Genomic DNA, 15256 nt, shown 5'->3' with positions numbered 1-15256 from the left:
CCCTCCCCTCTCTATCCTTCCCCCAGGCCCCTTGCCCCTCCTCTCTAGTTGGCTCCTCCCCTTCCAGCAGAGAAACCCTTTTCTTTTTCTTTTTTCTTCTTTCCTTCCTCCTTCCCCTCCCCTCCTTCTCTCTCTCTCTCTCTCTCTCTCTCTCTCTCTCTCTCTCTCTCCCTCCCTCCCTCCCTCCCTCTCTCTGTTTTGTTTTTCAAGACAGAGTTTCTCTGTGAAACAGTCCTGGCTGTCCTAGAACTCACTCTGTAGACCAGGCTGGCCTTGAACTCACAGAGATTCGCCTGCCTCTGCCTCCCAAGTGCTGATCTCTCTCTTGAGTTCCCTTCTAGTTTCATTAGCGTGCGCACACACACACACACACACACACACACTCACGCATATAATTTTAAGTCTAGCTTCCACACATAAGAGAAAACACATAACATTTGTCTTTTTGAGTCTGGATTATTTTGCTTACCATAATGATCTCAGGTCCATTCATTTCCTGCAAATGTCATGATTTCATTTTTCTCCATAGCTGCATGAAGTTCCGTTGTAGATATGAACCACGTATTGTGTGGTCTGTATTGCAGATCGGTACTACTTTTGAGCACACTCCCAAAGCACTCTAACACAGCGCAGAGATAGCGTGTACATCCGTGTTTGCTGTATGAGCCACAATAACCAGGAGATGGAAGCAGCCTAGATGTCCCTCAACAGGTGAATAGAGGCAATGTGGTCCTTTATGCAAGCGTAAGTTATCCCATGGCTTTTTGTTTTCAGAAACGGTGTCTCTTTATGCAGCCCAGGCTAGCCTTTAGCTCTTGCTCCTCTTGCCTTTGCGTCCCGAGCGCTGGGATTACAGGTGTGAGACATTGTGTCATCGTCCCTGTTCCCGGCATGTGTCCACGTACATGCGCCACTACTTCAGAGCGACAGACAAGATTGAGAGCCATTAGCCTGCTGTGTGCTTCATCAGTCAACTCGGCAAAATAATATGCAGATTAATTGAAATGTAAATGAAGAAGGTTGACTTGTTTGATTCATAAAGTAGAACAGTCCTGCTGTACTGCTTATGCGCTGTGTCAGAAGCCGTACTCCAGGGGCTGGGGAGAGGATTCTGTTACTCTTCCAGACGACCTGAGCTCAGTTTCCAGCACCTAACTCACCATCACCTGTGAGGTCAGTTCTAGGGGAGCCAGCGCCCTCTTCTGGCCTCTGCGAAACCTGCCCTTATGTACATATACCCTCACATAAACACACGTGCCTATACAGAACTAAAAATAATGAAACTGAATGTATAGAAAAGCCACCCTGGGCAAACGATAAAGGACCTGCTAGAGCACTGGTTCTCAATTTGTGGGTCGTGACCCCTTTGGCAAACCTCCATCTCCAAAACTATTTATATTACGATTCGTAACAGGAGCAAAATTACAGTTATGAAACAGCGATGAAAATAATTTTCATGGTTGGGGGTCACCACAGCATGAGGAACTGTACGTTTTAAAGGGTTGCAGCATTAGGAAGTCTGAGAACCACTGGGTTAGAGGGAGATTTGTAGCCAGGCATGGTGGCGCATGCCTGCAATTCTACTTCAGAGGTGGGAATTGGAGCATCGTGAGTTCCTGGCCAGCTTCCACTATTGACTGAGAGAGACCCTATGGTTAAAGAAGAGGAAATGGAGATGATTTATAAGAAAAGCCCTAAGATCGCAGTTGTGCTGCCGTTAGAATATGGCAGGCGTCAGAGCTCTGGGAAGCACATGACCTACAGCCCTTTAACTCATTCTGGCTCCTACTACCCAAGAGTAAGATAATACTTGGTCTGTCTAAAAGGTACCGTTGCTGCCCTTTTTAAGCAGATGATCAATCCATTGAGGCTAATTATGTTTCCTCTCTCTTGTTCTCAGCTTCTAACCAAGACTGAGGGCTTTTCCAAATGTGCCCAAATTCAGAGTTCCATGGGTCTTTAAGGGTGTATTGCCCACTTTCTGACCTCCTGTCATCCCTGCTGGGGGGAAGAGTTGAGCACAACCATTTTCTTTCCCTGAGTAAGGTATCCTTTTTCCTATTGTAACAAAGTATGTGGCAAAGCAACTTAAAGAGTAAACAGTTTATTTGGGACACACACACACACGTGTTTGAGAGTCAGAGTTGGGGGGGGGCCAGGACATCTCTGGATCTTGCGTTCAGAACATAATGACCTGACCTTGGATTGCCATAATTTACAGAACAAAGTGGTCTTTTTTGGGGTGCACCTGTAATCCCACCACAGCAAGACGTGAAGCAGGCACAGGTTGGTTCCTTCGAGTGCAGGGGCTGGCTAACCTGGCATGTGTGGGCAGGATCCAGGCCAATGAGAGGCTGTCTCAAATGAGAGCTAGAGGATACCCAAGAAATGATACCTGAGGCTGTCTTTTGAAATCCAGGGGTGTGACATGCTAAAGTTTACCCCCCCCCCAACACACACACACACACACACACACACACACACACACACACACACACCAGAGTCGCTAAGACTGGATCTAACCTGCATCAGTCACATCCTTCACTTTTTTGTAATATAACAACCGCCAGTAGAAACCCCGAGGTGGTAAGAACACACCCAGACAGCCGGTCCTGATGGAATGGAAGGCCACAGGCAAGCCACATTCTACTTTACTGATAGTTGTAGGTAGCAATTAATAAACCACCCAAGCATATAACAGGGCTGGAAGCTGGGTGGAGCTCCATTTCTCTGGACCATTCTGTGCTTCGGTACATGGGATAGAAGATTCACCAGAAGAAAGCTCTGGGAGGTGGACCACGCAATAAAAAAAAAAATTCCCAAACCCACGGCCAGAAATGGATGAGGAACCAAACATCTGCATTATCTAAAAGGCCCTGGGAGGGTTTAGCTTGATTCTTATTCCTTGTTTGTTTCAGGAGTGTGTTGTGTGGGGCGAGCTGTCGCTCTCTCTCAGAGATTTGAGCCAGCCCACGCATCTTGACTTACGTTTAATGAGAGTCATTTTCTAACGTGCAGCGTGCTAATTGACAAGCCATTAATTTCAGCAAGAGAAACAAATGTTGATACTCATTTGCAAATAAAAAAAGAATCATTGGTTGTTGATTGACATATCTCTAGGAGGAGGAAGCGGCGCCACCTCGGGCTTCAGGCTTCTGGGAGGAGTGCTAATTGCCCTCCCTCAGAAGTGCGCTTCTGACAGTGACCATGTAGCAGGTGCACTCCATTACCTTAGTTTTACTAACGGACCCAAGAGGAAGTCACGCAAGTGTGACAGGAAATAGAACAACTTCGGGAGAGTGACCTCAAGTAATTTAACTTCTCACAAAGAGAAGTGACCATATCCCAGTCATCCTGAGCCTGGATGGATTTTCCCAATCTCCATCCACAGCCTGCATTCCCTGAAACATGATGTTTATGGGCATGTAACTCACACATCCTTGATCGTTTTCTTCTGGAAGTTTCTACCAGAATCCTAGTCTTCTGGACTAACGTCAGGATACCGCTCCTCAGTAGGGGCATCTTTCTAAACCTCACCCGTCACTGACTGTTTGGAAGCTGGTGTTTGCTTACTGGATCCGAAAGAATTCAAGTTATTTGTTCTCCGTAAGGCTTTCATTTGTTTGAGGCATTGTTATACAAGTTTTGCTTCATTTAACTTCAATAGTTGTCATATGGTGTTCCCTTAACTCTACCTCAAATTTCAAATCAACCGAGAATAGCAAACTCTCTTTCTTGGCACAGCTAAGGATGGAACCCAAGACCCTCACTGAGCAACCCGCTCTCCCAACTCTCACCCCATGTGATAGGGAACATCCCCACGAGAAAGCGTGTTTTTCTTAGTTTTAATTCTCATTTCCAGGGCTTCCTGCAAGGCCTGGCACTTACTTGCCAGGCAAAAGGAATATGACTGTGTTAATGTTGACTAGGGGTAGAGTTTTTCATTTCAGTATTAGCCCACAGAGGGGAAGATTATTGCCAATACAACCAGTCACATTTTTATAACAGCCGCTGTGTGCCAGGCTCTGTGGTCAGTGGTTCGCGTCCACTCTTTTAATTTGTATGCCGGCCTTACACAACAGACGCCAGTATCTCTGTGCTGTAGAAGGGGAGATTCAAATGCAGAGAAGTTAGTGACTTGCCGCAGATCACACAGGCAGTGAGAAAACCAGGATTTGAACTCAATACTTTGTCCCCCGAAATATGAGTCTGTGACCCATGCGTGACGATGCTCTAAACAGGCGAAAGTGGCTTCTTCATCTCTGCCTCACATCCTATAAGAAATAAACTATTAGGTGGCTTCTAATAAGCTTCTGCCAGTCAAACAGCTATGAGACAATATATCGCTGACCGTGGGCTGTTTGATCAGACACAGAAAGTGACAGAAACCAGCAAGGGGAGACTGAGTCAGGGGAGAAAGCCTAAGTGAATGTGTTTTGTCTGACACAGACTTAGCCAAGTCAAGGACCCCATTGCCTCCAACCCATGGGTGTGGCAAAGCCTACCCCCAAGTGGGGTTTAGTGCGGTGTCAACCCTCCTCTGGTCTTGGTGCAAATGTTGACAATAAATGCAAGCATCAGTGTTTATGAGTGACTGACCAGGGTGTGCAAAAACTAGCAACTGTAGGGGTTCTCCTGGATGTTCACAGCCCGAGACCGCTGCTGACAGGCACTCCCTGACAAGCCTAGTTGACTCCTCTTCCTGTGCTGTACACAATGAATGGGGTGAGGTTCTGGGCTGTGACTGTTCCTGTTGTTACTATTGTTATATTGGCTGTTGTTGGTGCTACTCCAGCAGAGTGGGCACAGCCCACCCAATCCCAGCTTTTCTGTATATGTCTTCTCTTCATTCCCTCATTGCTGTGCTCGGCGGCATGGGAGACAGTTTTTATTCTTATCCTGGACTCTTTATGTGCTTTTCAGTGTGTGGTGTGTGTGTGTGTGTGTGTGTGTGTGTGTGTGTGTGTGTGTGTGTGTTAAGAAGATATTGCTGAGGAAGAAGAAGAAAGAAAATGTTGGCAAGGAAAGAGAAAGAGTAAAGATGGCAAAGATGAAGAATCTTCCCTCTGTTCCATGTTACTGGGGCAGCCCTAGACTCGGAGCAACTCCTGGAACCTATGGTTACCTGATTATTGGCCATGCAAGAACATTGGCCCAGATTGTCAGAGCTTCCCACTGTTATAGAGAACAAGCAATTTGTATTTGTGTGTGTGTGTGTGTGTGTGTGTGTGTGCATAAAATTTCCTGGTTATTAGAACAAAATACCTCTCCCTGCTACAGACCAAGTACAGAGTCTATGGAACTCAGATCTGAGACTCCAGGAGGCTGCAGGATTCCGAAGCGCAAAGATTGATTGACGATCCAGAATTCAGTGCAAACTTCCACGTCTGAGTTCCTGAAATGAGCCAGCTAATTTCTCTGGCCCTTCCCCAGGAGCCGAGTTGGACTTGTTGCAGCAATGCTTCTTATGTTTTCCAAACATCATATATGTATGCGCCACTTCACGGATATTTTTATCTCATTTGCATAGCATGCATATCATGACTTAATGCGTTTCTCTTTACTGGCTCTGCACTAACTCCCTTTTTACAGCTTGGGCTGCCGTGGCCAATAATAAAAACCAAGGTTTTGATGTCCTTGACAGTTTCCCCTAAGCCATATATATGAAAGTAGACACGCGATATTAACTCACTAGAGTCAGTATTGCTCACCCTGTCTGTCACTTAAACTCATCCGCTGGTTAAAACACTTTGCCGGCAGGAAGTGCCATCCTTCTGCAAGAGACTCTTTGGTCAAGGCTAAGATGAAACACTGGAGGAGCGGAAAGATACACTGACGGGGCTGAGCTTGGAGAGGAGGAGCCAGGTTAGGGACAAGCTCGGTTCTGCTGGATAGGAATGAGGTGAATTTCATAGTTCTGTTGTTTAAGACAAACCGAGGTGACTTCACAGCTGAGAGCATGGACTGCTCTTGCAGAGGACCTGGGTGTGGTTTCCAGGAACTCCATGGTGGCTGACAACTATCTGTAACTCCAGTTCCAGGGGATCTGACACTCTCTTCCAACTTCTGCAGGCATTGAGCTCTCTCTCTCTCTCTCTCTCTCTCTCTCTCTCTCTCTCTCTCTCTCTCACACACACACACACACACACACACACACACACACATATGCAGAGAACCCCCCCACATGATGTATATACATATATACAGACAACACACACATACACACACTAAAATCTAAAAGATCTTTTTAAAAACAGATAAGCCGAGGGGCTATCCGAGAGCTCCCTGCCCCCAGCATTGGTTTAGAAAAATCTCTGCTGTCTCCTGTATTTCATTTGCCTGTTATCTCCCTACTACGGAAAAACAATTTGCATGGAGACAATCACTCTTAGCTCACAGGAGCCTTTGGTCTCCTGCCGGTTTCCCACTGGCTTTGTCTGTGGTGTAATCACCAGCCCCAGCATAGGGTACAGTTAGGAACCCGCAAGTCAGAGCCAGGCTCCAGGCATGCCATTCTGTGCCGAATACTTGAGGGATCATTCCAAGGGGAAACATCTCCCAGAAATTTACTTGCAGGAGGGCAGAAATGAAGGGAGCAGACAGGAAGGTGGAGATGGAGTCTGGAAAGTGAGTTCAGAAAGGAAGAGTCCTTGTTCTTGCCTTGGTCAGAAATGACCAATGGGCATCCATGTGTTTCTGCAGAAATGACCAATGGGCATCCATGTGTTTCTGCAGAAACGACCAATGGGCATCCATGTGTTTCTGCCCCTGGCGTCCTTAGTGGGGAATACCAAGATGCTGCCACATGGCACTGGCCCTTCTGATGCCACCAGGAAAGAGCATTTCAGAATTATTTTCTAGGAGTTATGATAGCTGGTCTTAAAAACGAGTGTGTGTGTGTGTGTGTGTGTGTGTGTGTGTGTGTGTGTGTGTGTGTGTGTAAGAAAGAGAGTCAGTCTGTCTGTCTGTCTGGGAGGGGGGGTCACATGCATGCTAGTGCAGGTACTTTCAGAGGCCAGAGGCCTCAGATGCCCTTTGAGCCGGCATGTTAGTAAGAACTGAACCCAGGCCTTTGGCAAGAGAAGCCTGTGTTCTTAACAACTGAGCCGTCTATCAAGCCATGCATCTTTTTTTTTTTTTTTTAAAGCAACTTATTTTAAAAGAGAAAACTCTCAGAGCATTTCTTGGCCTGAAACATGGTGGTGAACACTAACAATTATGACATTCCGGGCGTGAATCTGAGGCCATCTTTGTTACAAAACAAGTTCAAGGCCAGGCTCCAACAGTAACAACAACCCCAAACCCAAAACCAACCAGTCAGACTGAAAAGATTTCTTTAACATGGATGCTCACCTAACTACACCTGGAAGGAGGTGGGTGGTCCTTGGACTTCCCACAAGGCAGGGAACCCTGATTGCTCTTCGGGCTGATGAGGGAGGGGGACTTGATTGGGGGAGGGGGAGGAAAATGGGAGGTGGTGGCGGGGAGGAGGCAGAAATCTTTAATAAATAAATAAATTAATTAATTAAAAAATTTCTTTAACAGAAACTGTATTTATATCCTGCACCCCTACTGAACTGCAAATGATACCAAACATGGGTTAAGTGCTTGAATATTAGTTCAAATAAGTTAAATTATTTCAATCACCAATTAATTAACTTAGCTATATCTGTGGGGGGTGGAGAAGCCTGAAAAAGAACACAGAAGTCTCCAGTAGGGCCGCCTCCAGAGACAGCCCGCTGATGACTTTGTTTCTCTTTTTCTTTGCATATATATACTTTTTCCCCACATGAAACGAAGAATGTGCCTTATGATGAATTTTGTATCCTGCGTTTAAAGATTAATGCTATGTTCTGAAAATGTTCCAGGATCGTTAGCCTGAGAACCAGCCCTCTGACTGATGTGTGACACTGTGGTGTCTGTGCGGATCATGACTTATTTAACCACGCCTCACGGGGCATTCGGGATGCTTTGGGGTCCTCAACTGGGGCTCAGAAGATGCTCATGGCCTTCGTGGTGGCCTAGGTGACAGGCTTTGGACTCGACCCCATGTCTCTACTGAGAAGTTGGCTTTTAATTACCTCATCGAGGGGCAGTTCAGGAGCCCTTGAAGCAGTGATTCTCAATCTGTGGGTCGCAACCCCCTTGGTAGTCACTTATTAGATATTTACATTACGATTCACCACAGTAGCAAAATTACAGTTATGATGTAGCAATGGAATAGTTTTATGGTGGTGGTGGGGTCACCACAGCATGAGGAACTGCATTAAAGGGTCACAGTCTTAGGAAGGCTGAGAACCACAGGGGAAGCAAGGGAGGTGGAGAAAGGCTAAGACTGAGCAGTTCTCGGTCCCTAAGGGACAGCAGAGATTCAAGGAGGAGAAAGTGGACGCATGCAAGCTGGACATTGAAGCCTCGTTTACAAACAGTGCTCAGACTTGGGGTAGTCTGTCTTCTGGTTCCCTTAATGTCTGCCTTAACTGCTTTGGGAGCTTGCACACATTGCTTCAATGCCTGGGTGCGCTGCCTCCCAGTTCCCCGATCTTCGGGTCCTTTAGCCCAGTATCCGCAGATCCGCAGCCCTTTACTGATTTCCTTGATGCCATTACTCCCTTTACGATGCTCGTAACAAGTTCAACCTCTTTCAGTAATCACTGATTATGGCATGGCTCTACCATGGGAAACACCACAGGAAAACAACATATGTGGGATGGATGGGTGAAATCGTGGGATGGAAAGATCTTAATTTCCTCTATAAAGTCAGAATGGATGTAAAGATAGGAGAGGAAAGGACCACACAGAGGCATGGCTTTCCCTCCAGCTCCCGCCTTTGCCCAATGACAAGCAGCTTCTGCCAGGCATTTAGGCAGAGAGGTGGCCCATACTGGCATCATCAGGCTTGGGGTTCAACGGGCTTGGCACCACCAGGAGCTAGCTAGCTCCAGGGCTGCTCCTCAGATGTGGGACCACAGAAGGAAGGCAGGAGGGTAGCGAGCGCCTCTTCTCCTGCCTCCGTTTCGCACTATCAAGGGAGCAGTGGGGAGAGGCTGCCAGTCTTCCCAAGGGTCTTGGCACCTGCCAGCCAGCCAGAAGTAGTCGGGAGGGTGTGGAGAACCTGTGAGAGCTCCAGATGAAATGACTGTGGAGGCTTCACAGACTTGCCTGGTGGCGATATTGTCAGCCCTGGAAGAATCCACCGCTAATATCAGCTTCTAATGCATTATTCATGAAAACAGGAAGACAGCCGATAGCATCAGAACGACGCCACTGTCCAGAGAATCTAACTACTGCGGCTCGAGGGCATTTTACCTAGCAGGGGGGGGGGGGAGATTTTCTGCCAATTTGAGGTCTGGAAGGCTCAGAAAGGGAATGCAGATTAGAAGCAGTAGTAAGAGCATCCTTTGAAAGGGGGCGTGGCTTCCCTCCAGGATCCCTGCCCCTCCCTGGCGTTGGGACTCCCACCCTCTTTTTTTCCTAGCGTCTAATGGAGGAATTACTGCGGCTCTCCTTAAACAGCTCCGGGTTTTCAAATCAGTCTGTATTTTCAGACCTGTCCATCAAAAGACAGAGACCAGAAATAGGACTTTGGATTGCAAAATAAATGATTAGCTTCTAATCTCTTCAAGCCTGAGGGACAAGCGCCGTGTGACTAGCGACAGTCTTCTACTGCTGCTAAAATCGAATGCTTTCCCCCAATTTCTGGTTCATTCTACCCTGAAACCCTTCCCAGAGTGCTGTCAAAAAGCAAAGAGTTTCATCTGTTGGAGCGAGGAAACCAGACCAGAGAGAAGCCTGCCCCCCATCCCAAGGACCAGGGGGAGAAGACAACTCTCTCCAGTTATAAATTTGCTGCCCTAATTTCCTCTCATTATTATTGTGGTCACTACATTATTGTGATGTAGCCCAGGCTAGCCTTGAACTCTCCATCCTCCTACTGTGGCCTCTTGAGTTGGGGACCACAGGCATGCGCCACCATATCCAGCACTTGCGGTTTTTCATCTGTTGTCGTCTGGCCTTTGTAAAGGTTGTTCCAGCTGCTGAAACGTGGGATGAGCATCCCAAACCGCCTCTACTCCCTGACTGTCCAGTAATGGAAGGGTATCCTTTGTCAAGATAATTTATGAACCATTTGCTAACTGAAACAGGAGGCAGGCTTCGGTGCCTTTATGCAGTGTGTAGTCTTTGCTGGCAGAGGGACACATGGTTAAGTCATTGTCGAAAATGGTGTTTTGTACATGTGTAGAGAGAGGAGTTGCTGGATGGAGGCTCCACAGACAGCCGGGTTTTACTTAATCTGTATTATAAAGACATCACTAGCCCATCTCTAGGATTCCATGACTCTGCCCTGGAAACTGGGAGAGTTGATTTAAATAAAACAATATGGAGGTATGGAATGCAGGAGAGGGGAAGGGAACAGGTTAGAATTGAAGATACTACCATGTGTCTGTGAAAAGACCATGGGGAAACCTATTGCTTTGTATGCTAACTTAAAAAAAATAAAAAACAGGGTCTGGAGAGATGGCTCAGTGGTTAGGAGCACCAGCTGCTCTCCGGGAGGATCCTGGTTCAATTTGCAGCAACTCCCAACCATCTATAATCGGTCCCAGGGGGACTCTGACGCCCTCTTCTGGACTCCGCAAGCACCAGGCATGCACACGGTGCACAGGCATATATGCAGGCAACACACACACACACCAAATTTAAAAGTTTTAAATTAAAGAACCCAGAAAAACCAATTAAAAAAAAACACCCATAGGAGTAATTTTGGAACCAGAAAAAAAAGGCTTTGAGGATTAAAAATGATTTAAAAAACAAAAAGAAAGAAAGGAAAAGAAAAAAAGAGCATAGCACAGCGGTGCCAAGAGAGGGCAAAAATTATAAAACTGGGTAACAAAAATAACTTACATATCACTTATGGATACTTAGTACAGGCCAGATTTTTTTGAGTGTGTGTGTGTGTGTGTGTGTGTGTAGGTGCTCTCTGCACATTGCATAATCTTTCCAGTCACCATGGCTACGGCTGGCACTTCTATTTTGCCAATAATGAAACCAAGCCCAGGAGCTCGACTAGCTTGCCAAGGTCCCACAGGTACACTGGATTTGAACTCAGACAGTCGGCTTCTGCGTGCCTGCTTAATTCAAGAGCCGGGGTTTGGCACCACAGGTTGTCCCGGGGCCAAGCAGCAGTGGAGACAAAAACAAGGGTTCCTTCTAAACAGCTCGTGAGAGGCACTCAGCTATTCTCAGGGTGCCTGGGGTAGGGGTACTTCAGGTGGAGGACTCAGGAGCACAATACTCTGGATGCAGTGAGAGGTTTGGGGAGGACCACAGAAGAGGTCTCAGGTACAGTGGTGGAATGGTTAATCTTAGCTATCACCTTGAGAGAGTATGCAACTAGAATCATCTGGAGGTGGATCTCCGGCCAAGCCTATAGGGGACTATTGTGGTTAGGTTAATTGAGATGGGAGGACCTGGGCTGGGGTTGTGAATTGGAGGAAGAAGGTGAGTTGATCCTGAGCATCCATTGCTTTCTTCCTCCTGCTCCTGGTTGGATTCAAATGTAACAGACTGCTTCAAGCTTCCTGTTCTTCTCCCTGACAGGATACAGTGTGACAGACTGCTTCAAGCTCCTCCCCTTCTCCCTGACAGGATACAATGTGACAGACTGCTTCCTGACAGGATACAGTGTGACAGATTGTTTCAAGCTTCTCCCTTTCTTCCTGTCAATGGACACAATGTGACAGACTGCATCAAGCTCCTGTGACCTTGACTGCTACAGTGGGCAAGCTGTTCTCCAGAACCGTGAGCCAGAATAAATTCTCTTTTGTTTGTTACTTCTGTCCTGGGATTTTAGCACAGCAACAGGAAAAGTAGCTAAGACAGGTAGCGAGGGGAAAGTGACATGAGACGCAGACAGGACCTGTGTCACTAAGTGCTGGCCTGGTCTTTACAGGTTCAAGCTAGACTTCTGCCCCGGAAAGGTCCTCTGACAGTCATGTGGGGAAGCTGACCATTGGGATTTGCATGACATGGCGGCAGGCAGGAGGGTGTCTGTCTTCTCTGTGACTCAGGAAATGGGAGCCTTATGGGATGTTTGCCTCCTGGCCACACCCACTGGATGCAGATTTCTCTTATCTGGTTGAAGAAATTAGTTTGGTAGGGCCAAGGACACATAGCCTGCCTCCTCCAGGATGCAAAACTCTTGTCTCCTGGAGGGAGTAGTCCATTGCCTACCTCAGTTGAGGCCTCTTCCTCTCCTAACCCTAGGGCCCTGTACCCCTCCACCAGCGGCTTTTTGTTGTTGCTTTTCCTCAGAGGGTGGAGGAAGCCTCTGCTCTTGGTGAGCCTGCTTGAATTTGTCTCTGCAGAGCTAATCTTCTGCGTCAGATTCTCAGGTCTGCCTGAGGTGGTGATGGTAGCTGGGAACCAGAGCAGGCGGTTACACAAAACACAGGAGAGCTGAAATCCCCTCACACTATCTTATCCACTCTACCAGCTGTGCCACTTACTGGTTCAGTCCAGTCAGGTTGAGCTCAGACTCTGGAAGGGAAGGGGGTGATGACCCCAAGAAGAAAGCAATCATCTTTACCACAGCCGAGTGGGTCATTCCATTACCGCTTGGGACAGGAGACAAACTCTGGAGGGCTATTCAACTATCTGGAGGTCACCGCTAGAGACCAGCAGCAACATCGGGACTCTAACAGTTTCTTTTACATTTAAAGGCAGTGGCTGGGCCTGGTGGCACACACCTGTCACCCCTTGGGAGAAAGGCAGGAGGGATCATCATAAGTTCAAGGCCAATGAGGTTTCAGGCTACCCAGGCTAGCTAGACACTGTCCCCAACCCCGCAACAAACAAACAATAGGTTAAAAAGTCTCTAATATTGCTGTGGAGACCTGCAAAGTTTAAAGAAATATTCCCTGCACAGCTTTTGATGTGCAGCTAAAGTTTTACAGATGAAATAATCACGCAAGTGATTAAGCTATAATTACAACAGAGGGGTGACTGCTTATTTGGATAGACTTAAACATTTTCTAGAACTCCGTGTTAACCCTGGCCAGCTTCACCCCCTCCCTTGTTTCTCCTCTGAATTTCAATGAATTTTTCATCAGCTTATTAATTAGCGCAAATCTTGAATTGCACTTTGTAATTAAGGTCTTGTGTGTTCCTCCAGATCTCACAGTTGAGCTAAATGTTAATTTTTCAAAGAGAAATATTAGGAATTTGACAACTGCCTTCCTTCCTGGCAAGGGAATGTACATGCTGCCTGTCAAGAAAGACTGAGTGCCTGGATTTCTCAGATAGGGAGTGATACATTAGCCCTCATGCAACTGCACACTCATTTGCCCAATGTCATAATCAATTGCTGACAACCAATCAACCAATCAAATGCTAGAAAGCCATTTATGTAGCACACTTAGTAGTCCAGTCACTCGACACCAAGTCAAAATGCTCAACTGGCCAGGAGTCCGGGTAACTTTGCCTGGCTCCAAGCGCTGGTTTGCTCCAGCTTCTCGCAATACCAGCATCATCCAAATAAATAAAGTTATATTGTGTGGGTCCCCTTTCCCCACACGGGGGCCCTGAGGGCTGATCTCAGTTGCCAACTTGGCTACACCTGGAATCAACTAGAACCCAAGATGCTGGGTGCACCCGTGTGGGTTTTTCGTATCAGATTATCAGAGGGAGTTCGACCCAGCCTAAATGCGGGCAGTGCCTTCTGGTGGCAGCCTGGATCAAAGAGTGTGGAAGGTGGAAAATGTTTTTTTGCCTGCTTGCCCTCAGGCTGGCTGGCCAGCCCGTGGATCCTGTGCTGTGGTAGTCCCTCTCTGGTATGAAAACCAGCTTCGTTGGCATTCCGACTTAGACCAGCAGCTCTCTGGGAATTCTCCAGTCCTTCAGAGGCTCACTGGGCTGGGGTGTTGAGACAACCAGCCTCAAGAACTGACCTTTGACCTCTCCAGTGTGAGACAGTCTTGGGCTGCCAGGACCCTATTCTGTGAATTAATCTACTCAATCCCCATTTAACACACACACACACACACACACACACACACACACACACACACACTCAGTTCTGTTTCTTTAGAGGACCCTGACTAATACAGTAGAAATATGGCTCCACCATATGCTCCCAGAAGCTGATTGTCTCTGCGGAACGCCAGCATTCTTGCACGGCTTATAGGCAGGGTTGTGGATTGCCTATTCAAGGGTCATTATTAGCAAACGTCCTTAGAAGGGGGCCACTGCCTGTTATAAAAAAAAAAAAAAATAGGGGCTTCCCATGCTCAGGATTCTTTCTTATAAAGTCCTTCGTGTCTTCAGATCACTCCGTGGGGCTTCAGTTAAGGGAGAAACACAGACTCTGACTTGGGCTGCTGCTGTCAACGTTGGGTGATAACACATTCTCCACTTGACTCCACGTCTGCACTGGTGCCCATGATGCTTACTGGTGAGTTCCCATTGGCCATTTCGGTTTTCACAGCACTGTTACCATCTCTCTCTCTCTCTCTCTCTCTCTCTCTCTCTCTCTCTCTCTCTCTCTCTCTCGTGTGTGTGTGTGTGTGTGTGTGTGTGTGTGTGTGTGTGTGTACGCATGTGTCATCGTCATCATAACCTTACGATACAGGTAGTTATCACTATTGTTCCCATCTTGCAGGAGAGGAACAACACAGTGACCTTAACTTAACGGTGCCGGAGCCAGGGTTTGGAGCTAGGCGGTGTGACTCCAGCATTTGAGCCCTGGAACCCTTTCCTTGTTTGAGCAGAGGGACTCTGAGCTTGTCATGACTACCGAATTTCATGGTCAGTTCTGTTTTTGACAACATCCTGTGACTTCATGTGCTCACGGACACTGTCATTCCAGGCCTAAGACGGTCTCCGAGTTAAAGTGTTTCTGTCTGCGTGGCTTTTCCAGCTCCCAAGACTCCCAATATCACCGCTCACTATCCTCCTCCCAACCCACCTCTCAGAAGGGCCCCAGTGCATCCTCTGGATAGCTGTTCAGCCACAAAGTCTCCTCTCCCGTGAAGCCTGTCATGCGCACATGCAGTCCTCACTGTCCTGATCTATCCTTCCAGCTACTAAAGTGTAAGTACTGCAGTGGTCCAGTTACAGCCCTCTCTCTTTCTGGAAGCTTCTTGGGAGTACAAATCCTCAGGCCTTACTCTTTTTTTTTAATTCTTTTTCTAATTTTATTTAAAAATAAAACAAAAAAAAATCCTATCTTTTTTTTTCACTTTACAAACCAATCCCA

General features: G+C 47.1%; 1 long non-coding RNA gene across 1 annotated transcript; it reads left to right on the top strand.

Annotated features, from left to right (window-relative positions):
- The first annotated feature begins 11625 nt into the window (after positions 1-11625).
- LOC113457376 lies at positions 11626-15155 on the top strand. The gene is made up of 4 exons (XR_003377966.1): positions 11626-11802; positions 14326-14452; positions 14660-14805; positions 14918-15155. It is a non-coding gene; the product is annotated as an uncharacterized LOC113457376 (long non-coding RNA).
- Positions 15156-15256: the final 101 nt, after the last annotated feature.

This window comes from Microtus ochrogaster, chromosome 24 (genome assembly GCF_000317375.1).
Source record: "Microtus ochrogaster isolate Prairie Vole_2 chromosome 24, MicOch1.0, whole genome shotgun sequence".
NCBI classification, from domain to species: domain Eukaryota; kingdom Metazoa; phylum Chordata; class Mammalia; order Rodentia; family Cricetidae; genus Microtus; species Microtus ochrogaster.
Note: the sequence above shows the minus strand (reverse complement) of the source record. Positions and strands in the feature narration are given on the sequence as shown.